At 34.8% G+C, this 8793-nt stretch overlaps 1 pseudogene across 1 annotated transcript; it reads left to right on the top strand.

The window, feature by feature from the left end:
* The first annotated feature begins 5325 nt into the window (after positions 1–5325).
* Positions 5326–7406, top strand: LOC144576185 (protein FAR1-RELATED SEQUENCE 5-like; annotated as a pseudogene). Its single transcript, XR_013518614.1, has 2 exons — positions 5326–7065; positions 7147–7406. The product of XR_013518614.1 is annotated as a protein FAR1-RELATED SEQUENCE 5-like (transcript).
* Positions 7407–8793: the final 1387 nt, after the last annotated feature.

Raw genomic sequence — 8793 nt, 5'->3', positions numbered from 1 at the left:
GTAAATGCACGGGGTTATGCCAAAGAGCCTGTTTAGATGTCAGCACACCAGGTTTTGAGGTCCAAACTACATTAGTTTTGGTTTTAGAGGTTCTAAGCCACTGTTTATGCATAAGAAACCATAATAAAGATCAAAATCATCAAGAACCAAGATTAAACGTCAATTTATTTTTAAGTACTTTGTCAGTCAAGAGAGTGAAGAAATTTTTTTAATATAGGACCTTGCTATTTAACATATTTACAATTTTTTTGTTTGTTTGCAATTAAAGGGTATGGATCATAGAAGAGTCACAAGGTTCTTTATTCTTTCTTTTAAAAAGCTTCTAATTTCCACAAGAACAAAGAGAAGGAAAGTCAAAGAGGTCACCACAGAAGATCCAAACTGTGAGGTGGTTTTAGTTAAGATATAATTAAAAGGGAAACTTGTGTATGGTCAAATTAATCATCAACTTGAACAGACAAAAATAATAAAATGAAGAAAATTTTCTATTTGGCAGAACAAATTTGTTAATGATAGAATAACAATAGAATAATAATATGCACATCAAGTAAAGCTTACTCAGATCAAAGTCAAATTTTGTTGTTATTATAAGTAAATGGAACAGTACCAGTGGTTTTGAGTGAAGAAAGGGAAAACTTAGTATTCATGAAAATAGTACACACAGACAATGAACAATACCAGTGGTTTTTTTTAGTATCGGTATTAATAAGTTTATCAATCAATTAAATTGTAAAAGAATCAAGTGTGGTTGGAGTGTAAGGCTTGATCAAGTGTTCATTGACGATTAATAAGTTCATCAATCAATTAAATTTTTCAGTATCAGAATCAAGTGTGGTTGGAGTGTAAGGCTTGATCACTTCATCACCCACACTATCTTTACCTCTATTGCATTAATAGAAACACCACAAATAAATACAAATAACAAGAAAGACAAAATCAATTTGAGGCGAGATTATAATTTTGATCCCTTCAACTTCACCAATTATATCGAGGTGAGATTCTGGTTTTGATCACTGCACTTCACCGTTGACTTAAATCATTATTTCAGATCAAACCTGATTCTTTGTAAGAACTTTAAAGGCCAAAAGAAAAGTGTGAATTTAAATTAAATAAGAACGAACACCCAACCTGCAGCTGATGTGTTGCCCAATTGGAAGTCCCAGAATAGAAGTTGGTGTAGGTAATGCAAACTTGAATTTGGCCACATTATGGCTCAATTGCTTCTTTTCGACAAGTTTGAATTTCTCTCTGCTCTCTCTCTGTCTTTCTCTCCCGCCTCAGTCTCTCTTTTCTCTTTGTGAGTATCGCTCCAGATTTATGGGTTTGGTGAGAAGAGGGATTCTAGATGGGTAGGTGAGCTGAGCGAAGAGGAGACGTTGGGGCCTTGGGGGAGATGCCGAGGTATGGTAGAGGAGCGGGACCGTTATCTGATATTCTCACAGTGCTTTGAGAGAGACGGTGAAGGAAGGCGGAGTGGCGGAGATCTGAGGCGATTAGGGTTTTCTCTCTTTTTTTATCTTTGGAAGGAGGGATCGGGAAGGGAGGGGGGCATAGAGATAATTTGCTGGGAGAGGCGCAGCGCTCCAGCGAAAGATAATTTGCACGATTTTTGATTGAAATCTGACGGTGCAGAATCAAAATACCTGTGATAATACATGTAGCGGTACGTGTAACGGGTACAATTTTAACTAATTTTGGACTTCTACGTATATAAAGGATGTATTTAATCAAAGGAAGGCAAATTATTTGTTTAGATGGCTCAGATTCAATCCGAAACAAACAAAGTAAATCAGAACCCTTGCAGGATCTAGACATTAAGCTCCTTAATAAGGTAGGGAGATATATATATATATATATATATATATATCTATATATATATATATATATCTATATATATATATAGGCTGTGGCTAATTTGCTGCCGGCAGCATTTCTGCCGGTGGTGCTGCCACTGTTTTTTCCATTTTTTGATGTTCAAACGAGAAATCTAAACCGTTAGATTTTTAATCTATATTACAATCTACTTGGAGACCAAATTTTACATTTTTTGGAATTTTTTTACTATATATTAAGCTGGTTTGAAAACCGCTTATTTCAATGCTGCAGAAATTTACTGAAATCAGCGGTTTTCAAACCAGCTTAATATATAGTAAAAAAATTCCAAAAAATGTAAAATTTGGTCTCCAAGTAGATTATAATATAGATTAAACATCTAACGGTTTGGATTTGTTGTTTGGACATCACACGGCTAAATATAGCCCCGGCAGCACTTCTGCCGAAATGCTGCCAGCAGCAATTTAGACAGACCCTATATATATATATATATATATATATCTATATCTATATCTATATATATATATATATATCTATATATATAGAGTACGGCTAACGCGCTTCTATATCTATATATATAGATATATATATATATATATATATATATATATAGATATATCTATATATATATATAGATATATATATATATATAGATATATATATATCTATATATATATATAGATATATATATATAGATATATCTAGATATATATATATATATAGATATATATATATATATATATCTATATCTATATCTATATATATATATATATCTATATATATAGAGTACGGCTAACGCGCTTCCTCTAGCATATGGGCCGAAATGCTTCCGGTGGAAATTTGAAATTTCAAAATCCAAAAAGTCGATCTGAACTGTTCATCTCCTTCTCCATATTAATATCTGCTCGGAGACCAAATTTTACATTTTTCTGAAATTTTTTACTATTTATTAAGCCACTTTGAAAATCGCTGATCCAACGGTGGCTTAACAAAACAGTAAAACCATTGGATCACCGATTTTCAAAGTGGCTTAATAAATAGTAAAAAATTTCAGAAAAATGTAAAATTTGGTCTCCAAGCAGGTATTAATATGGAGAAGAAGATGAACGGTTCAGATCGACTTTTTGGATTTTGAAATTTCAAATTTCTACCGGAATCATTTCGGCCCATATGCTAGAGGAAGCGCGTTAGCCGTACTCTATATATATATATAGAGTACGGCTAACGCGCTTCCTCTAGCATATGGGCCGAAATGATTCCGGTAGAAATTTGAAATTTCAAAATCCAAAAAGTCGATCTGAACCGTTCATCTTCTTCTCCATATTAATACCTGCTTGGAGACCAAATTTTACATTTTTCTGAATTTTTTTACTATTTATTAAGCCACTTTGAAAATCGCTGATCCAATGGTTTTACTGTTTTGTTAAGCCACCGTTGGATCAGCGATTTTCAAAGTGGCTTAATAAATAGTAAAAAATTTCAGAAAAATGTAAAATTTGGTCTCCAAGCAGATATTAATATGGAGAAGGAGATGAACGGTTCAGATCGACTTTTTGGATTTTGAAATTTCAAATTTCCACCGGAAGCATTTCGGCCCATATGCTAGAGGAAGCGCGTTAGCCGTACTCTATATATATATATATATATATATATATATAGATATATATATATAGGAGCATGCTATGCATAGCATGTTTCAGAACCTGCAACGGTATTTTCCTCTGTTGGATCTTCTTTAAACTTCGTGGTAGAATGGGAGCGCTGATTGAGGCAGGCGGAGACGAAGAAATTCCAAAAGCGCCTCTCCGTTAATTTCTTTGGTTGAAATTTGAAAAATAGATCTCTCTCCCCGTGCACCCCCATTCCACTCCCTCGCTAGGGTTTTAGCCACGCGCCTTTCTTCACGCTCACCCTTTCCCGCTCACCTTTTCCTATCGTCTCTCACTCTCAAAACCACGTCAGTCGTCCTTTTTCCGGTACAACACCACCCTTCCTCTCCTCAATCTCTCTCTTTTGCCTCTTCTCTCTAGGCTGCTAATTAACTTCTGTGATGCTCTCTCCCCTCCGCGACTTCTCTCTTTGCTCATTCCCCTTTCCATTTCTGGTAAGCTATCCTCTCTCCCTCTCTGTTAATCTAAAGTTCCCTCACTCCCCTTCGTCAATCTACACACACAATCCTAAATTTGGTATGCAAAAATCTTACCTGAAGTTTTCAAATTTTGAAAATATTTTTCAATTTCGTCCAAATTTGCTTAAATGGTGTTTTATAAAAATACAAAATTAATTTTAAGACACTCTCAATACCGCTTCATACCAGAAACTTTACCTATCTTGTAGTTAAGTACCTATGTCATATTTTTGTGCTTAAGCTCGGAGATATATAATCAGCTTTTATGGCAATGAAAGTTGAAATCTCTGATTTTTATTATCTTCCTCAAATAGGTTGAAATTTATACTCATTATGGCAATGAATGATGTTAATTACTTGGAGCCAAGATGAAGCACAGCTCATCAGGCCCATTCTGACAAGAGGTTAGTTGTGCGAATTTCTGAAATTGCAGCAATTATGTGAAATTAGTGCGTTTGTTCTAGAATATTTGTGCAAGGCTTTGGTTGTTTATAAATTGCTGCAATTTTTTGCAAGAATAGTCTTTATGTCAAGTAAATTTATTTATTTTCATCACCTTTTTTTTTAATATATGACAATGTATACATGTGCTTAGTCCAACTGCTTGCAATGTCCCATTAAAAATGTTACTTACAATACATTTATATATCCCAAAAGTAAGCTGTAAATTTAGAACCCCTAAAATACAAATTTGCTAAATGTTTCCTTATTTTGATATTTGCAAAACAGCTTCCTCATTTTGATGTTTGCAAAACAGTTTCATATTTTTTATCTATGTATTTACTTGACTAGGTAACATGAGCAACTAGAATTGAATCCTTTCGATGGCCATTTTAGAGGAAGGTGAGTTTGAACTTGTTGAGTTTGAGGAAGATGGGTTTGGAGGTGAAACAGTCAATGAAAATGATATTATAGTTGATGAAAGGGAGGAAGAGATTGAGGAAGAGGATGTTATAGGCGATGAATGGGAGGAAAAGGATGTTGGAGGTGGTGAGAATGTCGAACCTTTTATTGGCATTGAGTTCACTAGTGAAATTAAGGCTAAAGAGTTTTATTACTCATATGGTAGTAGACTCGGATTTAGTGTCTGGGTACAAACTAGTGGCAAGACAAAAGTTGGGATTTCTTCAATTAGAATGGTTTGCTCAAAACAAGGGTTGTCAGATCGACAGAAGCAAGCGGACAACATGGGAACACCACAAAAGGAAATCTCAAATAGAAGGAGTGCTTGTATGGCTTTCATTAGGTTTAGACGATTCAAGAATGGAGTTTGGAAAGTGTCCAAATTTAATGCCATGCATAATCATGTTTTTATTACTAGCCCATCAAAAAGAAGAAATTTGAGATCCCTAAAAGGCATCACCATGGAGCAGAAGACAATTATAAGAGATATGCGAGCATCGAATGTGCCACTCTCAAAAATATGGCATTACTTAGGAGAAAGGGCTGGTGGGATTGATAAACTTCATTTTTCAAAGAAGGATGTTGATAATACAATACTTGAGGAAAACAGGAGGTTGGTGGGTATAGATGTGGAAATAACCTTGGCTCATTTTAATAGAAAACAAGAGGATGACCCAGAGTTTTTCTTTGCCATAGAGCCGGACAGCGATGGAGTTGTAAAGAACATTGTTTGGATTGATGGTAGAGCGAGACGGGCATATGCCGAGTTTGGAGATGTGGTGACATTTGATACAACGTATAACACTAATAAATATTGCATGCCATTGGGACTTTTCATTGGAGTCAACCACCATTGGCAAAGCATTGTTTTCAGTGCATGTCTTCTTAGAAACGAGCAAGCCACAAACTTCATATGGTTGTTCCGTACTTGGATACAAGCAATGTTCAACAAGGGACCAAAGGTAATAATCACCGATCAATGCCCCTCTATGAAAGCTGCCATACAAGAAGTGTTTCCTAGTACAGTCCATAGATGTTGCCAATGGCACGTAATGAAGAATGCAAGGGATCAATTGTTGGTTTACTATGGCAGCAAGGATGGTTTTAAAGAGGAGCTGAACTTTGTTATCAACCGAAGCTTGACAGTTGCTAATTTTGAAAGATCGTGGCACAAGATGTTAGAAAAGTATAAGTTGGAGGACAACAATCATCTCAAAACAATGTTTGAGAAACGAGAGGAATGGGTTCCTGCCTACTTTCGCGGTACCTTTTGTGCTCAAATGTCCACAACTCAAAGAAGTGAAGGAATGAATAATGTCATAAAGTTGTTGGTGGATAACCATACTTCTATATATCGGTTTGTCCTACAACTTGAGAAGTTGGTAGAGGGGATATGGCAAAGAGAGAGTGACGAGGATTGTCGAACAATCAATGAAACCCCTTAGCTATGGTCTCTTAATGGAATGGAGGTTGATGCACGTGAGGTTTATACCAAGAAAATCTTTTCTTTATTTAAGAAGAGGTTGAAAGAAAGTAGTAATGGTTCTGTTGTGGAGGTCGAGCAAAAAAAATGTTATGAGGTCAACATCACAAAACACCCTTCGTTTCCAAATTGGGTCCCTGAAATCCACAAAATTTGCATAGACATGGCTGATGAGGTTGTCTTATGTAGCTACAAAGGTTTCAAATTTACTGGGATCTTATGTGCCCATGCCATTAAGGTGATGCAGCATGTTGGGATAGAACACTTACCTTCCAAATACATTCTCAAGCGTTGGACCAAAGGAGCTAATGAGAGTGTGAAAATGTCAATCCGTGAAAGGAGTATGGGTACGGGAGAATCAACTGAGCTGCAAACTATGCGGCATGCCACGTTATACCCCAAAGTGGTACAACTTGTGCATTTGGCTACAAAATCTGTAGAAGCATTCAGATGTGCCGATGTTAGTCTTGATGAACTGAAGGACAAAATTTTGACTTTGATTCCCTTAAAGTTGAGTGCACCAGATGAGGTTTTAGAGCAACCGACTTTGATTCCCTTGCTGGCTGAGGAGTACATTGATCCACCTATGTCGCAATGCAAGGGAAGGAAGAGAAGGCCGCCAAGGCAGAAACCGATACTAGAAAAAATTGCTCCCAAAAGGCGCACTTGTAGCTATTGTGGTGAGAAAGGGGGCCACAATTTTTGAAGTTGTCCCACGGTATGTCATCCTCATTATATAATTTTTCAGTTTTTATCTTTTATTACATTTAATACATGAATGTAATTTTTGTGTTTGTAGCGCAAACAAGATTTGGCTAATGGAAAGAGAAAACGAGATGAAGATGATAATAGTTGAAGTATTTCTCTTCGATTTTTGGTTGGAGCTGTGGTGTGAAGCAATGAATGGATGAAGAACTTGTTACTTGTGCATTTTGATAGATAAAAATTACTTGTGCATTTTGATAGAGCTCTCTTCTTTTGTTATACTACTTAGATTGCTCTTGCTTTCTTTTGGTATATAGTGATGTATTTATTAATATATAACAAGATGACTTTTATGGATCTTTTGGTTAAATATAACAAGTATTTCTCTTTGTATTTATTTTATATTGTTGTATCTATAATCTTTGTATGTAGAAGTAAAAATAAAATAAGCATAAGGTCTTTTCTGAAAATTCTTCTTCACAGTCACTGACAAAGTTTTCAAGGGCTCTACATAAGCCAAAAGTTTTATGAATAATCTGACCAATTGTTCTTCAATTATGCAAGTTGAATTGTGCTTGCTATCTCTGTGTTTATCATTGTTGTGCTTTGATATATCATTGATTTACAAAGTTTAATTATTGTTCTCTACAAGAACCTTGTTACTTGGATTTACTGTTGTAATAAAATGGAAACCAAATATCCATTTACAAACTTATTTGCTTTTTTTCTTTCTGTCACCTGCGACCAATAGGTATGCCAAGCCTCAAATTTGACCAGTAGTGAAAACCTACACAAAATATGCTGATAAAATTATAATTTGATAAAATCAACTTTACAGTTAAATAAAGGACATCAAGACACACTCTAGAACCAAATTTTACATTTGTTGGATTTTTCTAGTAATTTATTAGGTATTTTCAAAGTTCACATTTAAAAAAAATACAAAACTGTTATTTTTCTGCATAATTTACCAGACTACCCTTGCATTCAATCACATGTTAAACATAGTTATAAAACTAAAAGTTTTTTGGAATTTGGCATGTATTTAGAATAGGATTTCCTCTACATTTTCATAAAAAAAAACAAAAAATATGATGTAATAAAACTCTCTGAATTTGATTTTAAAGTTGGCTTGTCAGAAAAATAAGATAATAAAACAGTGCCTAATGTAAACCTTGTATGGTCATGATGCCATTGCTTGTTGTCTTGTGTATCCATAATGCTTAATTCTTAAATATAAATTGTTCCATTTCTTACAAAGATACATAAATTCTGAAAAACAATCATTAACTCAAAATTACAATAGTGTACCGTCAACAAATTACAAAGCCTAGTTAATTACAACTTCAAAATTTACAAACTCAAAATTAATTATTATTCAAGAGATCTTCATCAGATTATCTTCTTAGCTCCCCTTTCTCAAAATTTAAATGAACATCATACACAAATAGATAAATATATTTTCTCTGCTCCTATAAATGAACATCAAGTGCAACGAGTGAGAACGAGAAGCAAAAAATAAAGTTCAGCCTATTATTACATATATCCTTGGTCAGAAAATAAAGTAAAAAACTGGTAAGAAATAGCCGCTTGAATGTGCTGCAATTTTAGTCCCGGCTTGAAAGTATTTACCAGCACTTCTAAGTCTGAGTCAAAAGTGCATTGTCGAATTTCCAAGTTGACCTGCAGGGCACTGAGCAATGCTATTGCTTCCATTTGAAATGATGACTTCGCATCCGAT

This window comes from Carex rostrata, chromosome 25 (genome assembly GCF_964058835.1).
Source record: "Carex rostrata chromosome 25, lpCarRost1.2, whole genome shotgun sequence".
NCBI classification, from domain to species: Eukaryota; Viridiplantae; Streptophyta; class Magnoliopsida; order Poales; family Cyperaceae; genus Carex; species Carex rostrata.
Note: the sequence above shows the minus strand (reverse complement) of the source record. Positions and strands in the feature narration are given on the sequence as shown.